The 19700-nt window shown below is 50.7% G+C and overlaps 23 non-coding genes across 23 annotated transcripts; all 23 read right to left on the bottom strand.

Moving 5' to 3' along the window:
- Positions 1 to 38: 38 nt before the first annotated feature.
- On the bottom strand, positions 39 to 111 carry Trnaa-agc (transfer RNA alanine (anticodon AGC)). The gene has a single exon. It is a non-coding gene; the product is annotated as a tRNA-Ala (tRNA).
- A 423-nt stretch (positions 112 to 534) lies between these two features.
- Positions 535 to 607, bottom strand: Trnaa-ugc (transfer RNA alanine (anticodon UGC)). The gene has a single exon. It is a non-coding gene; the product is annotated as a tRNA-Ala (tRNA).
- Positions 608 to 1670: 1063 nt separating this feature from the next.
- Trnaa-agc (transfer RNA alanine (anticodon AGC)) lies at positions 1671 to 1743 on the bottom strand. Its single transcript has one exon. It is a non-coding gene; the product is annotated as a tRNA-Ala (tRNA).
- A 423-nt stretch (positions 1744 to 2166) lies between these two features.
- Positions 2167 to 2239, bottom strand: Trnaa-ugc (transfer RNA alanine (anticodon UGC)). Its single transcript has one exon. It is a non-coding gene; the product is annotated as a tRNA-Ala (tRNA).
- A 1419-nt stretch (positions 2240 to 3658) lies between these two features.
- Trnaa-agc (transfer RNA alanine (anticodon AGC)) lies at positions 3659 to 3731 on the bottom strand. Its single transcript has one exon. It is a non-coding gene; the product is annotated as a tRNA-Ala (tRNA).
- Positions 3732 to 4154: 423 nt separating this feature from the next.
- Positions 4155 to 4227, bottom strand: Trnaa-ugc (transfer RNA alanine (anticodon UGC)). Its single transcript has one exon. It is a non-coding gene; the product is annotated as a tRNA-Ala (tRNA).
- A 1063-nt stretch (positions 4228 to 5290) lies between these two features.
- Trnaa-agc (transfer RNA alanine (anticodon AGC)) lies at positions 5291 to 5363 on the bottom strand. The gene has a single exon. It is a non-coding gene; the product is annotated as a tRNA-Ala (tRNA).
- A 423-nt stretch (positions 5364 to 5786) lies between these two features.
- Positions 5787 to 5859, bottom strand: Trnaa-ugc (transfer RNA alanine (anticodon UGC)). Its single transcript has one exon. It is a non-coding gene; the product is annotated as a tRNA-Ala (tRNA).
- Positions 5860 to 7278: 1419 nt separating this feature from the next.
- Trnaa-agc (transfer RNA alanine (anticodon AGC)) lies at positions 7279 to 7351 on the bottom strand. Its single transcript has one exon. It is a non-coding gene; the product is annotated as a tRNA-Ala (tRNA).
- A 423-nt stretch (positions 7352 to 7774) lies between these two features.
- Positions 7775 to 7847, bottom strand: Trnaa-ugc (transfer RNA alanine (anticodon UGC)). Its single transcript has one exon. It is a non-coding gene; the product is annotated as a tRNA-Ala (tRNA).
- Positions 7848 to 8910: 1063 nt separating this feature from the next.
- On the bottom strand, positions 8911 to 8983 carry Trnaa-agc (transfer RNA alanine (anticodon AGC)). The gene has a single exon. It is a non-coding gene; the product is annotated as a tRNA-Ala (tRNA).
- A 423-nt stretch (positions 8984 to 9406) lies between these two features.
- On the bottom strand, positions 9407 to 9479 carry Trnaa-ugc (transfer RNA alanine (anticodon UGC)). The gene has a single exon. It is a non-coding gene; the product is annotated as a tRNA-Ala (tRNA).
- Positions 9480 to 10542: 1063 nt separating this feature from the next.
- On the bottom strand, positions 10543 to 10615 carry Trnaa-agc (transfer RNA alanine (anticodon AGC)). Its single transcript has one exon. It is a non-coding gene; the product is annotated as a tRNA-Ala (tRNA).
- A 423-nt stretch (positions 10616 to 11038) lies between these two features.
- Trnaa-ugc (transfer RNA alanine (anticodon UGC)) lies at positions 11039 to 11111 on the bottom strand. Its single transcript has one exon. It is a non-coding gene; the product is annotated as a tRNA-Ala (tRNA).
- A 1419-nt stretch (positions 11112 to 12530) lies between these two features.
- On the bottom strand, positions 12531 to 12603 carry Trnaa-agc (transfer RNA alanine (anticodon AGC)). Its single transcript has one exon. It is a non-coding gene; the product is annotated as a tRNA-Ala (tRNA).
- A 423-nt stretch (positions 12604 to 13026) lies between these two features.
- Positions 13027 to 13099, bottom strand: Trnaa-ugc (transfer RNA alanine (anticodon UGC)). The gene has a single exon. It is a non-coding gene; the product is annotated as a tRNA-Ala (tRNA).
- Positions 13100 to 14162: 1063 nt separating this feature from the next.
- Positions 14163 to 14235, bottom strand: Trnaa-agc (transfer RNA alanine (anticodon AGC)). The gene has a single exon. It is a non-coding gene; the product is annotated as a tRNA-Ala (tRNA).
- Positions 14236 to 14658: 423 nt separating this feature from the next.
- Trnaa-ugc (transfer RNA alanine (anticodon UGC)) lies at positions 14659 to 14731 on the bottom strand. The gene has a single exon. It is a non-coding gene; the product is annotated as a tRNA-Ala (tRNA).
- Positions 14732 to 16161: 1430 nt separating this feature from the next.
- Trnaa-agc (transfer RNA alanine (anticodon AGC)) lies at positions 16162 to 16234 on the bottom strand. Its single transcript has one exon. It is a non-coding gene; the product is annotated as a tRNA-Ala (tRNA).
- A 423-nt stretch (positions 16235 to 16657) lies between these two features.
- On the bottom strand, positions 16658 to 16730 carry Trnaa-ugc (transfer RNA alanine (anticodon UGC)). The gene has a single exon. It is a non-coding gene; the product is annotated as a tRNA-Ala (tRNA).
- A 1063-nt stretch (positions 16731 to 17793) lies between these two features.
- On the bottom strand, positions 17794 to 17866 carry Trnaa-agc (transfer RNA alanine (anticodon AGC)). The gene has a single exon. It is a non-coding gene; the product is annotated as a tRNA-Ala (tRNA).
- A 423-nt stretch (positions 17867 to 18289) lies between these two features.
- On the bottom strand, positions 18290 to 18362 carry Trnaa-ugc (transfer RNA alanine (anticodon UGC)). Its single transcript has one exon. It is a non-coding gene; the product is annotated as a tRNA-Ala (tRNA).
- Positions 18363 to 19425: 1063 nt separating this feature from the next.
- On the bottom strand, positions 19426 to 19498 carry Trnaa-agc (transfer RNA alanine (anticodon AGC)). Its single transcript has one exon. It is a non-coding gene; the product is annotated as a tRNA-Ala (tRNA).
- Positions 19499 to 19700: the final 202 nt, after the last annotated feature.

Here is a 19700-nt window from a genome sequence, read left to right as displayed (position 1 = left end):
TGCATGGCAGTGTGGACATGTTGGTGTGTTAAAAATTCTGGAGGCGCTGGGTATCGATCCCAGTACCTCTCGCATGCTAAGCGAGCGCTCTACCATCTGAGCTACGCCCCCTGATGACAAATAGTGCTACATACAACCATATCAATACCACAGACCCTTGCACTCTCATTATTCCGCAGACAAACACTACTCTCAATGTGGCCGCGAGGGTGTCTTTCAGGTTTTCTGCATTCTGTATCGAATCGTAGTTGGCCAAAATTAAAGTGGCACGCACAACGTCGAAAATAGCGTTCGGCCACCACTCTGAGTAAGACGGACGTGTTGTCCACTCTCTAGACTTCATTGAGGTTAGGCCGTTATACCTAAGACAGATTTGCAGTCGATGACACCTCGACAACAGCCGGTCCTCACATTTACGTCTTGCTCTCCTTACGTCAGTATACATCATATGAGTCTGTGACGCTGGCTTTGCAACATCTTGCGTGTCTTTAGGCTCGCCGCGACCAACACTTACCATGCACTGTCCACAAAACATGGAGGCGCCGGGGCTTGAACCCGGGACCTTTCACATGCAAAGCGAACGCTCTACCAACTGAGCTACGCCCCCAAGCGCAACAGAGCTGCGCTGTTTTCCTTTCTTTGCTACTCTGAAGTGCACGGACCTGATGGTTGGTTGGTTTGTAGGGGTGAAGGGACCAGTGTACAAAGGCGTGGTCACGTTCATATACACATGAGTTCCAAGTAGTTTCGATGTTCTGGTGTTACGACTACAAATTCCGTCTGTATTTAACGTCTTAAATTGAAAGGACTGTCGACTGATGACCACAGCAGTTGAGACCCATAGTGCTCAGAGCCATTTCTCGAAAGGACAGTCACAAATTGCTCCGTTTTCACTCCTTGTCGGCAATCACACCGCGCCTCAGGTAACAAGCACATCTGAAGCCCCATTGTGCACTCGACTGTTCATGCCAACTCACTGCCTCGCACTTTACTACTGTGTACCACTCTTGTCGTCCAACTGCAAAAGACTGGGCCACAACACGTTTCGGCGTCTCCATTGCACTGCGCAAACTACGAAACGCTCCCCAAACATGGCACTCACCAATGCAGACGACTTTTCCGACTTTACACGACGCTCACGCTAGTGACAGCCTTATTTAGAGCTTGACGTCGCGCCCAAGCGAGTGAGCACATTTCGCCTACGGCTTAGGCCGCCCACCTAGTGTGGCTGCTCGGTGTCTGCAGGCAGCGAGGGGCTGCAACCTTCCCGTGTTCGCGCCTATGTCACCTCTGCTTGCTTGTCAGAGACAGAGTATCGCAAAACATACAACTCACTCCATGAATTGATTGCTACGGCATCTGTCATCAGCAGTCACAACTAGCAACACCAGTAGCAGCCGACTGCACGTAAAGAATGGGAATGTGCAGTGGGATTTTTGTGAACTCGGCGCAAGGCAGATCTTTCCGACATAGGTTTGAGAATCTTAAGGGAGGACTTGTACTGTTTCTAAATTCAGTGTAGCGGTGGGAGGAGGGTGCTTCTTGCGCGTAACAGTACGCTTGCCAATTGTGGCTGCTAATCGTTCGCTCGTATCTGCCTTGACACATTCGCTGGCTGTGAATTATTCCACTTGCATGGCAGTGTGGACATGTTGGTGTGTTAAAAATTCTGGAGGCGCTGGGTATCGATCCCAGTACCTCTCGCATGCTAAGCGAGCGCTCTACCATCTGAGCTACGCCCCCTGATGACAAATAGTGCTACATACAACCATATCAATACCACAGACCCTTGCACTCTCATTATTCCGCAGACAAACACTACTCTCAATGTGGCCGCGAGGGTGTCTTTCAGGTTTTCTGCATTCTGTATCGAATCGTAGTTGGCCAAAATTAAAGTGGCACGCACAACGTCGAAAATAGCGTTCGGCCACCACTCTGAGTAAGACGGACGTGTTGTCCACTCTCTAGACTTCATTGAGGTTAGGCCGTTATACCTAAGACAGATTTGCAGTCGATGACACCTCGACAACAGCCGGTCCTCACATTTACGTCTTGCTCTCCTTACGTCAGTATACATCATATGAGTCTGTGACGCTGGCTTTGCAACATCTTGCGTGTCTTTAGGCTCGCCGCGACCAACACTTACCATGCACTGTCCACAAAACATGGAGGCGCCGGGGCTTGAACCCGGGACCTTTCACATGCAAAGCGAACGCTCTACCAACTGAGCTACGCCCCCAAGCGCAACAGAGCTGCGCTGTTTTCCTTTCTTTGCTACTCTGAAGTGCACGGACCTGATGGTTGGTTGGTTTGTAGGGGTGAAGGGACCAGTGTACAAAGGCGTGGTCACGTTCATATACACATGAGTTCCAAGTAGTTTCGATGTTCTGGTGTTACGACTACAAATTCCGTCTGTATTTAACGTCTTAAATTGAAAGGACTGTCGACTGATGACCACAGCAGTTGAGACCCATAGTGCTCAGAGCCATTTCTCGAAAGGACAGTCACAAATTGCTCCGTTTTCACTCCTTGTCGGCAATCACACCGCGCCTCAGGTAACAAGCACATCTGAAGCCCCATTGTGCACTCGACTGTTCATGCCAACTCACTGCCTCGCACTTTACTACTGTGTACCACTCTTGTCGTCCAACTGCAAAAGACTGGGCCACAACACGTTTCCGCGTCTCCATTGCACTGCGCAAACTACGAAACGCTCCCCAAACATGGCACTCACCAATGCAGACGACTTTTCCGACTTTACACGACGCTCACGCTAGTGACAGCCTTATTTAGAGCTTGACGTCGCGCCCAAGCGAGTGAGCACATTTCGCCTACGGCTTAGGCCGCCCACCTAGTGTGGCTGCTCGGTGTCTGCAGGCAGCGAGGGGCTGCAACCTTCCCGTGTTCGCACATCTGAAGCCCCATTGTGCACTCGACTGTTCATGCCAACTCACTGCCTCGCACTTTACTACTGTGTATCACTCTTGTCGTCCAACTGCAAAAGACTGGGCCACAACACGTTTCCGCGTCTCCATTGCACTGCGCAAACTACGAAACGCTCCCCAAACATGGCACTCACCAATGCAGACGACTTTTCCGACTTTACACGACGCTCACGCAACGCTCACGCTAGTGACAGCCTTATTTAGAGCTTGACGTCGCGCCCAAGCGAGTGAGCACATTTCGCCTACGGCTTAGGCCGCCCACCTAGTGTGGCTGCTCGGTGTCTGCAGGCAGCGAGGGGCTGCAACCTTCCCGTGTTCGCGCCTATGTCACCTCTGCTTGCTTGTCAGAGACAGAGTATCGCAAAACATACAACTCACTCCATGAATTGATTGCTACGGCATCTGTCATCAGCAGTCACAACTAGCAACACCAGTAGCAGCCGACTGCACGTAAAGAATGGGAATGTGCAGTGGGATTTTTGTGAACTCGGCGCAAGGCAGATCTTTCCGACATAGGTTTGAGAATCTTAAGGGAGGACTTGTACTGTTTCTAAATTCAGTGTAGCGGTGGGAGGAGGGTGCTTCTTGCGCGTAACAGTACGCTTGCCAATTGTGGCTGCTAATCGTTCGCTCGTATCTGCCTTGACACATTCGCTGGCTGTGAATTATTCCACTTGCATGGCAGTGTGGACATGTTGGTGTGTTAAAAATTCTGGAGGCGCTGGGTATCGATCCCAGTACCTCTCGCATGCTAAGCGAGCGCTCTACCATCTGAGCTACGCCCCCTGATGACAAATAGTGCTACATACAACCATATCAATACCACAGACCCTTGCACTCTCATTATTCCGCAGACAAACACTACTCTCAATGTGGCCGCGAGGGTGTCTTTCAGGTTTTCTGCATTCTGTATCGAATCGTAGTTGGCCAAAATTAAAGTGGCACGCACAACGTCGAAAATAGCGTTCGGCCACCACTCTGAGTAAGACGGACGTGTTGTCCACTCTCTAGACTTCATTGAGGTTAGGCCGTTATACCTAAGACAGATTTGCAGTCGATGACACCTCGACAACAGCCGGTCCTCACATTTACGTCTTGCTCTCCTTACGTCAGTATACATCATATGAGTCTGTGACGCTGGCTTTGCAACATCTTGCGTGTCTTTAGGCTCGCCGCGACCAACACTTACCATGCACTGTCCACAAAACATGGAGGCGCCGGGGCTTGAACCCGGGACCTTTCACATGCAAAGCGAACGCTCTACCAACTGAGCTACGCCCCCAAGCGCAACAGAGCTGCGCTGTTTTCCTTTCTTTGCTACTCTGAAGTGCACGGACATGATGGTTGGTTGGTTTGTAGGGGTGAAGGGACCAGTGTACAAAGGCGTGGTCACGTTCATATACACATGAGTTCCAAGTAGTTTCGATGTTCTGGTGTTACGACTACAAATTCCGTCTGTATTTAACGTCTTAAATTGAAAGGACTGTCGACTGATGACCACAGCAGTTGAGACCCATAGTGCTCAGAGCCATTTCTCGAAAGGACAGTCACAAATTGCTCCGTTTTCACTCCTTGTCGGCAATCACACCGCGCCTCAGGTAACAAGCACATCTGAAGCCCCATTGTGCACTCGACTGTTCATGCCAACTCACTGCCTCGCACTTTACTACTGTGTACCACTCTTGTCGTCCAACTGCAAAAGACTGGGCCACAACACGTTTCGGCGTCTCCATTGCACTGCGCAAACTACGAAACGCTCCCCAAACATGGCACTCACCAATGCAGACGACTTTTCCGACTTTACACGACGCTCACGCTAGTGACAGCCTTATTTAGAGCTTGACGTCGCGCCCAAGCGAGTGAGCACATTTCGCCTACGGCTTAGGCCGCCCACCTAGTGTGGCTGCTCGGTGTCTGCAGGCAGCGAGGGGCTGCAACCTTCCCGTGTTCGCGCCTATGTCACCTCTGCTTGCTTGTCAGAGACAGAGTATCGCAAAACATACAACTCACTCCATGAATTGATTGCTACGGCATCTGTCATCAGCAGTCACAACTAGCAACACCAGTAGCAGCCGACTGCACGTAAAGAATGGGAATGTGCAGTGGGATTTTTGTGAACTCGGCGCAAGGCAGATCTTTCCGACATAGGTTTGAGAATCTTAAGGGAGGACTTGTACTGTTTCTAAATTCAGTGTAGCGGTGGGAGGAGGGTGCTTCTTGCGCGTAACAGTACGCTTGCCAATTGTGGCTGCTAATCGTTCGCTCGTATCTGCCTTGACACATTCGCTGGCTGTGAATTATTCCACTTGCATGGCAGTGTGGACATGTTGGTGTGTTAAAAATTCTGGAGGCGCTGGGTATCGATCCCAGTACCTCTCGCATGCTAAGCGAGCGCTCTACCATCTGAGCTACGCCCCCTGATGACAAATAGTGCTACATACAACCATATCAATACCACAGACCCTTGCACTCTCATTATTCCGCAGACAAACACTACTCTCAATGTGGCCGCGAGGGTGTCTTTCAGGTTTTCTGCATTCTGTATCGAATCGTAGTTGGCCAAAATTAAAGTGGCACGCACAACGTCGAAAATAGCGTTCGGCCACCACTCTGAGTAAGACGGACGTGTTGTCCACTCTCTAGACTTCATTGAGGTTAGGCCGTTATACCTAAGACAGATTTGCAGTCGATGACACCTCGACAACAGCCGGTCCTCACATTTACGTCTTGCTCTCCTTACGTCAGTATACATCATATGAGTCTGTGACGCTGGCTTTGCAACATCTTGCGTGTCTTTAGGCTCGCCGCGACCAACACTTACCATGCACTGTCCACAAAACATGGAGGCGCCGGGGCTTGAACCCGGGACCTTTCACATGCAAAGCGAACGCTCTACCAACTGAGCTACGCCCCCAAGCGCAACAGAGCTGCGCTGTTTTCCTTTCTTTGCTACTCTGAAGTGCACGGACCTGATGGTTGGTTGGTTTGTAGGGGTGAAGGGACCAGTGTACAAAGGCGTGGTCACGTTCATATACACATGAGTTCCAAGTAGTTTCGATGTTCTGGTGTTACGACTACAAATTCCGTCTGTATTTAACGTCTTAAATTGAAAGGACTGTCGACTGATGACCACAGCAGTTGAGACCCATAGTGCTCAGAGCCATTTCTCGAAAGGACAGTCACAAATTGCTCCGTTTTCACTCCTTGTCGGCAATCACACCGCGCCTCAGGTAACAAGCACATCTGAAGCCCCATTGTGCACTCGACTGTTCATGCCAACTCACTGCCTCGCACTTTACTACTGTGTACCACTCTTGTCGTCCAACTGCAAAAGACTGGGCCACAACACGTTTCCGCGTCTCCATTGCACTGCGCAAACTACGAAACGCTCCCCAAACATGGCACTCACCAATGCAGACGACTTTTCCGACTTTACACGACGCTCACGCTAGTGACAGCCTTATTTAGAGCTTGACGTCGCGCCCAAGCGAGTGAGCACATTTCGCCTACGGCTTAGGCCGCCCACCTAGTGTGGCTGCTCGGTGTCTGCAGGCAGCGAGGGGCTGCAACCTTCCCGTGTTCGCACATCTGAAGCCCCATTGTGCACTCGACTGTTCATGCCAACTCACTGCCTCGCACTTTACTACTGTGTATCACTCTTGTCGTCCAACTGCAAAAGACTGGGCCACAACACGTTTCCGCGTCTCCATTGCACTGCGCAAACTACGAAACGCTCCCCAAACATGGCACTCACCAATGCAGACGACTTTTCCGACTTTACACGACGCTCACGCAACGCTCACGCTAGTGACAGCCTTATTTAGAGCTTGACGTCGCGCCCAAGCGAGTGAGCACATTTCGCCTACGGCTTAGGCCGCCCACCTAGTGTGGCTGCTCGGTGTCTGCAGGCAGCGAGGGGCTGCAACCTTCCCGTGTTCGCGCCTATGTCACCTCTGCTTGCTTGTCAGAGACAGAGTATCGCAAAACATACAACTCACTCCATGAATTGATTGCTACGGCATCTGTCATCAGCAGTCACAACTAGCAACACCAGTAGCAGCCGACTGCACGTAAAGAATGGGAATGTGCAGTGGGATTTTTGTGAACTCGGCGCAAGGCAGATCTTTCCGACATAGGTTTGAGAATCTTAAGGGAGGACTTGTACTGTTTCTAAATTCAGTGTAGCGGTGGGAGGAGGGTGCTTCTTGCGCGTAACAGTACGCTTGCCAATTGTGGCTGCTAATCGTTCGCTCGTATCTGCCTTGACACATTCGCTGGCTGTGAATTATTCCACTTGCATGGCAGTGTGGACATGTTGGTGTGTTAAAAATTCTGGAGGCGCTGGGTATCGATCCCAGTACCTCTCGCATGCTAAGCGAGCGCTCTACCATCTGAGCTACGCCCCCTGATGACAAATAGTGCTACATACAACCATATCAATACCACAGACCCTTGCACTCTCATTATTCCGCAGACAAACACTACTCTCAATGTGGCCGCGAGGGTGTCTTTCAGGTTTTCTGCATTCTGTATCGAATCGTAGTTGGCCAAAATTAAAGTGGCACGCACAACGTCGAAAATAGCGTTCGGCCACCACTCTGAGTAAGACGGACGTGTTGTCCACTCTCTAGACTTCATTGAGGTTAGGCCGTTATACCTAAGACAGATTTGCAGTCGATGACACCTCGACAACAGCCGGTCCTCACATTTACGTCTTGCTCTCCTTACGTCAGTATACATCATATGAGTCTGTGACGCTGGCTTTGCAACATCTTGCGTGTCTTTAGGCTCGCCGCGACCAACACTTACCATGCACTGTCCACAAAACATGGAGGCGCCGGGGCTTGAACCCGGGACCTTTCACATGCAAAGCGAACGCTCTACCAACTGAGCTACGCCCCCAAGCGCAACAGAGCTGCGCTGTTTTCCTTTCTTTGCTACTCTGAAGTGCACGGACCTGATGGTTGGTTGGTTTGTAGGGGTGAAGGGACCAGTGTACAAAGGCGTGGTCACGTTCATATACACATGAGTTCCAAGTAGTTTCGATGTTCTGGTGTTACGACTACAAATTCCGTCTGTATTTAACGTCTTAAATTGAAAGGACTGTCGACTGATGACCACAGCAGTTGAGACCCATAGTGCTCAGAGCCATTTCTCGAAAGGACAGTCACAAATTGCTCCGTTTTCACTCCTTGTCGGCAATCACACCGCGCCTCAGGTAACAAGCACATCTGAAGCCCCATTGTGCACTCGACTGTTCATGCCAACTCACTGCCTCGCACTTTACTACTGTGTACCACTCTTGTCGTCCAACTGCAAAAGACTGGGCCACAACACGTTTCCGCGTCTCCATTGCACTGCGCAAACTACGAAACGCTCCCCAAACATGGCACTCACCAATGCAGACGACTTTTCCGACTTTACACGACGCTCACGCTAGTGACAGCCTTATTTAGAGCTTGACGTCGCGCCCAAGCGAGTGAGCACATTTCGCCTACGGCTTAGGCCGCCCACCTAGTGTGGCTGCTCGGTGTCTGCAGGCAGCGAGGGGCTGCAACCTTCCCGTGTTCGCGCCTATGTCACCTCTGCTTGCTTGTCAGAGACAGAGTATCGCAAAACATACAACTCACTCCATGAATTGATTGCTACGGCATCTGTCATCAGCAGTCACAACTAGCAACACCAGTAGCAGCCGACTGCACGTAAAGAATGGGAATGTGCAGTGGGATTTTTGTGAACTCGGCGCAAGGCAGATCTTTCCGACATAGGTTTGAGAATCTTAAGGGAGGACTTGTACTGTTTCTAAATTCAGTGTAGCGGTGGGAGGAGGGTGCTTCTTGCGCGTAACAGTACGCTTGCCAATTGTGGCTGCTAATCGTTCGCTCGTATCTGCCTTGACACATTCGCTGGCTGTGAATTATTCCACTTGCATGGCAGTGTGGACATGTTGGTGTGTTAAAAATTCTGGAGGCGCTGGGTATCGATCCCAGTACCTCTCGCATGCTAAGCGAGCGCTCTACCATCTGAGCTACGCCCCCTGATGACAAATAGTGCTACATACAACCATATCAATACCACAGACCCTTGCACTCTCATTATTCCGCAGACAAACACTACTCTCAATGTGGCCGCGAGGGTGTCTTTCAGGTTTTCTGCATTCTGTATCGAATCGTAGTTGGCCAAAATTAAAGTGGCACGCACAACGTCGAAAATAGCGTTCGGCCACCACTCTGAGTAAGACGGACGTGTTGTCCACTCTCTAGACTTCATTGAGGTTAGGCCGTTATACCTAAGACAGATTTGCAGTCGATGACACCTCGACAACAGCCGGTCCTCACATTTACGTCTTGCTCTCCTTACGTCAGTATACATCATATGAGTCTGTGACGCTGGCTTTGCAACATCTTGCGTGTCTTTAGGCTCGCCGCGACCAACACTTACCATGCACTGTCCACAAAACATGGAGGCGCCGGGGCTTGAACCCGGGACCTTTCACATGCAAAGCGAACGCTCTACCAACTGAGCTACGCCCCCAAGCGCAACAGAGCTGCGCTGTTTTCCTTTCTTTGCTACTCTGAAGTGCACGGACATGATGGTTGGTTGGTTTGTAGGGGTGAAGGGACCAGTGTACAAAGGCGTGGTCACGTTCATATACACATGAGTTCCAAGTAGTTTCGATGTTCTGGTGTTACGACTACAAATTCCGTCTGTATTTAACGTCTTAAATTGAAAGGACTGTCGACTGATGACCACAGCAGTTGAGACCCATAGTGCTCAGAGCCATTTCTCGAAAGGACAGTCACAAATTGCTCCGTTTTCACTCCTTGTCGGCAATCACACCGCGCCTCAGGTAACAAGCACATCTGAAGCCCCATTGTGCACTCGACTGTTCATGCCAACTCACTGCCTCGCACTTTACTACTGTGTACCACTCTTGTCGTCCAACTGCAAAAGACTGGGCCACAACACGTTTCGGCGTCTCCATTGCACTGCGCAAACTACGAAACGCTCCCCAAACATGGCACTCACCAATGCAGACGACTTTTCCGACTTTACACGACGCTCACGCTAGTGACAGCCTTATTTAGAGCTTGACGTCGCGCCCAAGCGAGTGAGCACATTTCGCCTACGGCTTAGGCCGCCCACCTAGTGTGGCTGCTCGGTGTCTGCAGGCAGCGAGGGGCTGCAACCTTCCCGTGTTCGCGCCTATGTCACCTCTGCTTGCTTGTCAGAGACAGAGTATCGCAAAACATACAACTCACTCCATGAATTGATTGCTACGGCATCTGTCATCAGCAGTCACAACTAGCAACACCAGTAGCAGCCGACTGCACGTAAAGAATGGGAATGTGCAGTGGGATTTTTGTGAACTCGGCGCAAGGCAGATCTTTCCGACATAGGTTTGAGAATCTTAAGGGAGGACTTGTACTGTTTCTAAATTCAGTGTAGCGGTGGGAGGAGGGTGCTTCTTGCGCGTAACAGTACGCTTGCCAATTGTGGCTGCTAATCGTTCGCTCGTATCTGCCTTGACACATTCGCTGGCTGTGAATTATTCCACTTGCATGGCAGTGTGGACATGTTGGTGTGTTAAAAATTCTGGAGGCGCTGGGTATCGATCCCAGTACCTCTCGCATGCTAAGCGAGCGCTCTACCATCTGAGCTACGCCCCCTGATGACAAATAGTGCTACATACAACCATATCAATACCACAGACCCTTGCACTCTCATTATTCCGCAGACAAACACTACTCTCAATGTGGCCGCGAGGGTGTCTTTCAGGTTTTCTGCATTCTGTATCGAATCGTAGTTGGCCAAAATTAAAGTGGCACGCACAACGTCGAAAATAGCGTTCGGCCACCACTCTGAGTAAGACGGACGTGTTGTCCACTCTCTAGACTTCATTGAGGTTAGGCCGTTATACCTAAGACAGATTTGCAGTCGATGACACCTCGACAACAGCCGGTCCTCACATTTACGTCTTGCTCTCCTTACGTCAGTATACATCATATGAGTCTGTGACGCTGGCTTTGCAACATCTTGCGTGTCTTTAGGCTCGCCGCGACCAACACTTACCATGCACTGTCCACAAAACATGGAGGCGCCGGGGCTTGAACCCGGGACCTTTCACATGCAAAGCGAACGCTCTACCAACTGAGCTACGCCCCCAAGCGCAACAGAGCTGCGCTGTTTTCCTTTCTTTGCTACTCTGAAGTGCACGGACCTGATGGTTGGTTGGTTTGTAGGGGTGAAGGGACCAGTGTACAAAGGCGTGGTCACGTTCATATACACATGAGTTCCAAGTAGTTTCGATGTTCTGGTGTTACGACTACAAATTCCGTCTGTATTTAACGTCTTAAATTGAAAGGACTGTCGACTGATGACCACAGCAGTTGAGACCCATAGTGCTCAGAGCCATTTCTCGAAAGGACAGTCACAAATTGCTCCGTTTTCACTCCTTGTCGGCAATCACACCGCGCCTCAGGTAACAAGCACATCTGAAGCCCCATTGTGCACTCGACTGTTCATGCCAACTCACTGCCTCGCACTTTACTACTGTGTACCACTCTTGTCGTCCAACTGCAAAAGACTGGGCCACAACACGTTTCCGCGTCTCCATTGCACTGCGCAAACTACGAAACGCTCCCCAAACATGGCACTCACCAATGCAGACGACTTTTCCGACTTTACACGACGCTCACGCTAGTGACAGCCTTATTTAGAGCTTGACGTCGCGCCCAAGCGAGTGAGCACATTTCGCCTACGGCTTAGGCCGCCCACCTAGTGTGGCTGCTCGGTGTCTGCAGGCAGCGAGGGGCTGCAACCTTCCCGTGTTCGCACATCTGAAGCCCCATTGTGCACTCGACTGTTCATGCCAACTCACTGCCTCGCACTTTACTACTGTGTACCACTCTTGTCGTCCAACTGCAAAAGACTGGGCCACAACACGTTTCCGCGTCTCCATTGCACTGCGCAAACTACGAAACGCTCCCCAAACATGGCACTCACCAATGCAGACGACTTTTCCGACTTTACACGACGCTCACGCAACGCTCACGCTAGTGACAGCCTTATTTAGAGCTTGACGTCGCGCCCAAGCGAGTGAGCACATTTCGCCTACGGCTTAGGCCGCCCACCTAGTGTGGCTGCTCGGTGTCTGCAGGCAGCGAGGGGCTGCAACCTTCCCGTGTTCGCGCCTATGTCACCTCTGCTTGCTTGTCAGAGACAGAGTATCGCAAAACATACAACTCACTCCATGAATTGATTGCTACGGCATCTGTCATCAGCAGTCACAACTAGCAACACCAGTAGCAGCCGACTGCACGTAAAGAATGGGAATGTGCAGTGGGATTTTTGTGAACTCGGCGCAAGGCAGATCTTTCCGACATAGGTTTGAGAATCTTAAGGGAGGACTTGTACTGTTTCTAAATTCAGTGTAGCGGTGGGAGGAGGGTGCTTCTTGCGCGTAACAGTACGCTTGCCAATTGTGGCTGCTAATCGTTCGCTCGTATCTGCCTTGACACATTCGCTGGCTGTGAATTATTCCACTTGCATGGCAGTGTGGACATGTTGGTGTGTTAAAAATTCTGGAGGCGCTGGGTATCGATCCCAGTACCTCTCGCATGCTAAGCGAGCGCTCTACCATCTGAGCTACGCCCCCTGATGACAAATAGTGCTACATACAACCATATCAATACCACAGACCCTTGCACTCTCATTATTCCGCAGACAAACACTACTCTCAATGTGGCCGCGAGGGTGTCTTTCAGGTTTTCTGCATTCTGTATCGAATCGTAGTTGGCCAAAATTAAAGTGGCACGCACAACGTCGAAAATAGCGTTCGGCCACCACTCTGAGTAAGACGGACGTGTTGTCCACTCTCTAGACTTCATTGAGGTTAGGCCGTTATACCTAAGACAGATTTGCAGTCGATGACACCTCGACAACAGCCGGTCCTCACATTTACGTCTTGCTCTCCTTACGTCAGTATACATCATATGAGTCTGTGACGCTGGCTTTGCAACATCTTGCGTGTCTTTAGGCTCGCCGCGACCAACACTTACCATGCACTGTCCACAAAACATGGAGGCGCCGGGGCTTGAACCCGGGACCTTTCACATGCAAAGCGAACGCTCTACCAACTGAGCTACGCCCCCAAGCGCAACAGAGCTGCGCTGTTTTCCTTTCTTTGCTACTCTGAAGTGCACGGACCTGATGGTTGGTTGGTTTGTAGGGGTGAAGGGACCAGTGTACAAAGGCGTGGTCACGTTCATATACACATGAGTTCCAAGTAGTTTCGATGTTCTGGTGTTACGACTACAAATTCCGTCTGTATTTAACGTCTTAAATTGAAAGGACTGTCGACTGATGACCACAGCAGTTGAGACCCATAGTGCTCAGAGCCATTTCTCGAAAGGACAGTCACAAATTGCTCCGTTTTCACTCCTTGTCGGCAATCACACCGCGCCTCAGGTAACAAGCACATCTGAAGCCCCATTGTGCACTCGACTGTTCATGCCAACTCACTGCCTCGCACTTTACTACTGTGTACCACTCTTGTCGTCCAACTGCAAAAGACTGGGCCACAACACGTTTCCGCGTCTCCATTGCACTGCGCAAACTACGAAACGCTCCCCAAACATGGCACTCACCAATGCAGACGACTTTTCCGACTTTACACGACGCTCACGCTAGTGACAGCCTTATTTAGAGCTTGACGTCGCGCCCAAGCGAGTGAGCACATTTCGCCTACGGCTTAGGCCGCCCACCTAGTGTGGCTGCTCGGTGTCTGCAGGCAGCGAGGGGCTGCAACCTTCCCGTGTTCGCGCCTATGTCACCTCTGCTTGCTTGTCAGAGACAGAGTATCGCAAAACATACAACTCACTCCATGAATTGATTGCTACGGCATCTGTCATCAGCAGTCACAACTAGCAACACCAGTAGCAGCCGACTGCACGTAAAGAATGGGAATGTGCAGTGGGATTTTTGTGAACTCGGCGCAAGGCAGATCTTTCCGACATAGGTTTGAGAATCTTAAGGGAGGACTTGTACTGTTTCTAAATTCAGTGTAGCGGTGGGAGGAGGGTGCTTCTTGCGCGTAACAGTACGCTTGCCAATTGTGGCTGCTAATCGTTCGCTCGTATCTGCCTTGACACATTCGCTGGCTGTGAATTATTCCACTTGCATGGCAGTGTGGACATGTTGGTGTGTTAAAAATTCTGGAGGCGCTGGGTATCGATCCCAGTACCTCTCGCATGCTAAGCGAGCGCTCTACCATCTGAGCTACGCCCCCTGATGACAAATAGTGCTACATACAACCATATCAATACCACAGACCCTTGCACTCTCATTATTCCGCAGACAAACACTACTCTCAATGTGGCCGCGAGGGTGTCTTTCAGGTTTTCTGCATTCTGTATCGAATCGTAGTTGGCCAAAATTAAAGTGGCACGCACAACGTCGAAAATAGCGTTCGGCCACCACTCTGAGTAAGACGGACGTGTTGTCCACTCTCTAGACTTCATTGAGGTTAGGCCGTTATACCTAAGACAGATTTGCAGTCGATGACACCTCGACAACAGCCGGTCCTCACATTTACGTCTTGCTCTCCTTACGTCAGTATACATCATATGAGTCTGTGACGCTGGCTTTGCAACATCTTGCGTGTCTTTAGGCTCGCCGCGACCAACACTTACCATGCACTGTCCACAAAACATGGAGGCGCCGGGGCTTGAACCCGGGACCTTTCACATGCAAAGCGAACGCTCTACCAACTGAGCTACGCCCCCAAGCGCAACAGAGCTGCGCTGTTTTCCTTTCTTTGCTACTCTGAAGTGCACGGACATGATGGTTGGTTGGTTTGTAGGGGTGAAGGGACCAGTGTACAAAGGCGTGGTCACGTTCATATACACATGAGTTCCAAGTAGTTTCGATGTTCTGGTGTTACGACTACAAATTCCGTCTGTATTTAACGTCTTAAATTGAAAGGACTGTCGACTGATGACCACAGCAGTTGAGACCCATAGTGCTCAGAGCCATTTCTCGAAAGGACAGTCACAAATTGCTCCGTTTTCACTCCTTGTCGGCAATCACACCGCGCCTCAGGTAACAAGCACATCTGAAGCCCCATTGTGCACTCGACTGTTCATGCCAACTCACTGCCTCGCACTTTACTACTGTGTACCACTCTTGTCGTCCAACTGCAAAAGACTGGGCCACAACACGTTTCGGCGTCTCCATTGCACTGCGCAAACTACGAAACGCTCCCCAAACATGGCACTCACCAATGCAGACGACTTTTCCGACTTTACACGACGCTCACGCAACGCTCACGCTAGTGACAGCCTTATTTAGAGCTTGACGTCGCGCCCAAGCGAGTGAGCACATTTCGCCTACGGCTTAGGCCGCCCACCTAGTGTGGCTGCTCGGTGTCTGCAGGCAGCGAGGGGCTGCAACCTTCCCGTGTTCGCACATCTGAAGCCCCATTGTGCACTCGACTGTTCATGCCAACTCACTGCCTCGCACTTTACTACTGTGTACCACTCTTGTCGTCCAACTGCAAAAGACTGGGCCACAACACGTTTCCGCGTCTCCATTGCACTGCGCAAACTACGAAACGCTCCCCAAACATGGCACTCACCAATGCAGACGACTTTTCCGACTTTACACGACGCTCACGCAACGCTCACGCTAGTGACAGCCTTATTTAGAGCTTGACGTCGCGCCCAAGCGAGTGAGCACATTTCGCCTACGGCTTAGGCCGCCCACCTAGTGTGGCTGCTCGGTGTCTGCAGGCAGCGAGGGGCTGCAACCTTCCCGTGTTCGCGCCTATGTCACCTCTGCTTGCTTGTCAGAGACAGAGTATCGCAAAACATACAACTCACTCCATGAATTGATTGCTACGGCATCTGTCATCAGCAGTCACAACTAGCAACACCAGTAGCAGCCGACTGCACGTAAAGAATGGGAATGTGCAGTGGGATTTTTGTGAACTCGGCGCAAGGCAGATCTCTCCGACATAGGTTTGAGAATCTTAAGGGAGGACTTGTACTGTTTCTAAATTCAGTGTAGCGGTGGGAGGAGGGTGCTTCTTGCGCGTAACAGTACGCTTGCCAATTGTGGCTGCTAATCGTTCGCTCGTATCTGCCTTGACACATTCGCTGGCTGTGAATTATTCCACTTGCATGGCAGTGTGGACATGTTGGTGTGTTAAAAATTCTGGAGGCGCTGGGTATCGATCCCAGTACCTCTCGCATGCTAAGCGAGCGCTCTACCATCTGAGCTACGCCCCCTGATGACAAATAGTGCTACATACAACCATATCAATACCACAGACCCTTGCACTCTCATTATTCCGCAGACAAACACTACTCTCAATGTGGCCGCGAGGGTGTCTTTCAGGTTTTCTGCATTCTGTATCGAATCGTAGTTGGCCAAAATTAAAGTGGCACGCACAACGTCGAAAATAGCGTTCGGCCACCACTCTGAGTAAGACGGACGTGTTGTCCACTCTCTAGACTTCATTGAGGTTAGGCCGTTATACCTAAGACAGATTTGCAGTCGATGACACCTCGACAACAGCCGGTCCTCACATTTACGTCTTGCTCTCCTTACGTCAGTATACATCATATGAGTCTGTGACGCTGGCTTTGCAACATCTTGCGTGTCTTTAGGCTCGCCGCGACCAACACTTACCATGCACTGTCCACAAAACATGGAGGCGCCGGGGCTTGAACCCGGGACCTTTCACATGCAAAGCGAACGCTCTACCAACTGAGCTACGCCCCCAAGCGCAACAGAGCTGCGCTGTTTTCCTTTCTTTGCTACTCTGAAGTGCACGGACCTGATGGTTGGTTGGTTTGTAGGGGTAAAGGGACCAGTGTACAAAGGCGTGGTCACGTTCATATACACATGAGTTCCAAGTAGTTTCGATGTTCTGGTGTTACGACTACAAATTCCGTCTGTATTTAACGTCTTAAATTGAAAGGACTGTCGACTGATGACCACAGCAGTTGAGACCCATAGTGCTCAGAGCCATTTCTCGAAAGGACAGTCACAAATTGCTCCGTTTTCACTCCTTGTCGGCAATCACACCGCGCCTCAGGTAACAAGCACATCTGAAGCCCCATTGTGCACTCGACTGTTCATGCCAACTCACTGCCTCGCACTTTACTACTGTGTACCACTCTTGTCGTCCAACTGCAAAAGACTGGGCCACAACACGTTTCGGCGTCTCCATTGCACTGCGCAAACTACGAAACGCTCCCCAAACATGGCACTCACCAATGCAGACGACTTTTCCGACTTTACACGACGCTCACGCTAGTGACAGCCTTATTTAGAGCTTGACGTCGCGCCCAAGCGAGTGAGCACATTTCGCCTACGGCTTAGGCCGCCCACCTAGTGTGGCTGCTCGGTGTCTGCAGGCAGCGAGGGGCTGCAACCTTCCCGTGTTCGCGCCTATGTCACCTCTGCTTGCTTGTCAGAGACAGAGTATCGCAAAACATACAACTCACTCCATGAATTGATTGCTACGGCATCTGTCATCAGCAGTCACAACTAGCAACACCAGTAGCAGCCGACTGCACGTAAAGAATGGGAATGTGCAGTGGGATTTTTGTGAACTCGGCGCAAGGCAGATCTTTCCGACATAGGTTTGAGAATCTTAAGGGAGGACTTGTACTGTTTCTAAATTCAGTGTAGCGGTGGGAGGAGGGTGCTTCTTGCGCGTAACAGTACGCTTGCCAATTGTGGCTGCTAATCGTTCGCTCGTATCTGCCTTGACACATTCGCTGGCTGTGAATTATTCCACTTGCATGGCAGTGTGGACATGTTGGTGTGTTAAAAATTCTGGAGGCGCTGGGTATCGATCCCAGTACCTCTCGCATGCTAAGCGAGCGCTCTACCATCTGAGCTACGCCCCCTGATGACAAATAGTGCTACATACAACCATATCAATACCACAGACCCTTGCACTCTCATTATTCCGCAGACAAACACTACTCTCAATGTGGCCGCGAGGGTGTCTTTCAGGTTTTCTGCATTCTGTATCGAATCGTAGTTGGCCAAAATTAAAGTGGCACGCACAACGTCGAAAATAGCGTTCGGCCACCACTCTGAGTAAGACGGACGTGTTGTCCACTCTCTAGACTTCATTGAGGTTAGGCCGTTATACCTAAGACAGATTTGCAGTCGATGACACCTCGACAACAGCCGGTCCTCACATTTACGTCTTGCTCTCCTTACGTCAGTATACATCATATGAGTCTGTGACGCTGGCTTTGCAACATCTTGCGTGTCTTTAGGCTCGCCGCGACCAACACTTACCATGCACTGTCCACAAAACATGGAGGCGCCGGGGCTTGAACCCGGGACCTTTCACATGCAAAGCGAACGCTCTACCAACTGAGCTACGCCCCCAAGCGCAACAGAGCTGCGCTGTTTTCCTTTCTTTGCTACTCTGAAGTGCACGGACCTGATGGTTGGTTGGTTTGTAGGGGTGAAGGGACCAGTGTACAAAGGCGTGGTCACGTTCATATACACATGAGTTCCAAGTAGTTTCGATGTTCTGGTGTTACGACTACAAATTCCGTCTGTATTTAACGTCTTAAATTGAAAGGACTGTCGACTGATGACCACAGCAGTTGAGACCCATAGTGCTCAGAGCCATTTCTCGAAAGGACAGTCACAAATTGCTCCGTTTTCACTCCTTGTCGGCAATCACACCGCGCCTCAGGTAACAAGCACATCTGAAGCCCCATTGTGCACTCGACTGTTCATGCCAACTCACTGCCTCGCACTTTACTACTGTGTACCACTCTTGTCGTCCAACTGCAAAAGACTGGGCCACAACACGTTTCCGCGTCTCCATTGCACTGCGCAAACTACGAAACGCTCCCCAAACATGGCACTCACCAATGCAGACGACTTTTCCGACTTTACACGACGCTCACGCTAGTGACAGCCTTATTTAGAGCTTGACGTCGCGCCCAAGCGAGTGAGCACATTTCGCCTACGGCTTAGGCCGCCCACCTAGTGTGGCTGCTCGGTGTCTGCAGGCAGCGAGGGGCTGCAACCTTCCCGTGTTCGCGCCTATGTCACCTCTGCTTGCTTGTCAGAGACAGAGTATCGCAAAACATACAACTCACTCCATGAATTGATTGCTACGGCATCTGTCATCAGCAGTCACAACTAGCAACACCAGTAGCAGCCGACTGCACGTAAAGAATGGGAATGTGCAGTGGGATTTTTGTGAACTCGGCGCAAGGCAGATCTTTCCGACATAGGTTTGAGAATCTTAAGGGAGGACTTGTACTGTTTCTAAATTCAGTGTAGCGGTGGGAGGAGGGTGCTTCTTGCGCGTAACAGTACGCTTGCCAATTGTGGCTGCTAATCGTTCGCTCGTATCTGCCTTGACACATTCGCTGGCTGTGAATTATTCCACTTGCATGGCAGTGTGGACATGTTGGTGTGTTAAAAATTCTGGAGGCGCTGGGTATCGATCCCAGTACCTCTCGCATGCTAAGCGAGCGCTCTACCATCTGAGCTACGCCCCCTGATGACAAATAGTGCTACATACAACCATATCAATACCACAGACCCTTGCACTCTCATTATTCCGCAGACAAACACTACTCTCAATGTGGCCGCGAGGGTGTCTTTCAGGTTTTCTGCATTCTGTATCGAATCGTAGTTGGCCAAAATTAAAGTGGCACGCACAACGTCGAAATTAGCGTTCGGCCACCACTCTGAGTAAGA

This window comes from Schistocerca cancellata, chromosome 10 (genome assembly GCF_023864275.1).
Source record: "Schistocerca cancellata isolate TAMUIC-IGC-003103 chromosome 10, iqSchCanc2.1, whole genome shotgun sequence".
Lineage (NCBI taxonomy): Eukaryota > Metazoa > Arthropoda > Insecta > Orthoptera > Acrididae > Schistocerca > Schistocerca cancellata.
The sequence above is the reverse complement of the archived record's forward strand: the minus strand, read 5'-3'. Positions and strand labels throughout refer to the sequence as shown.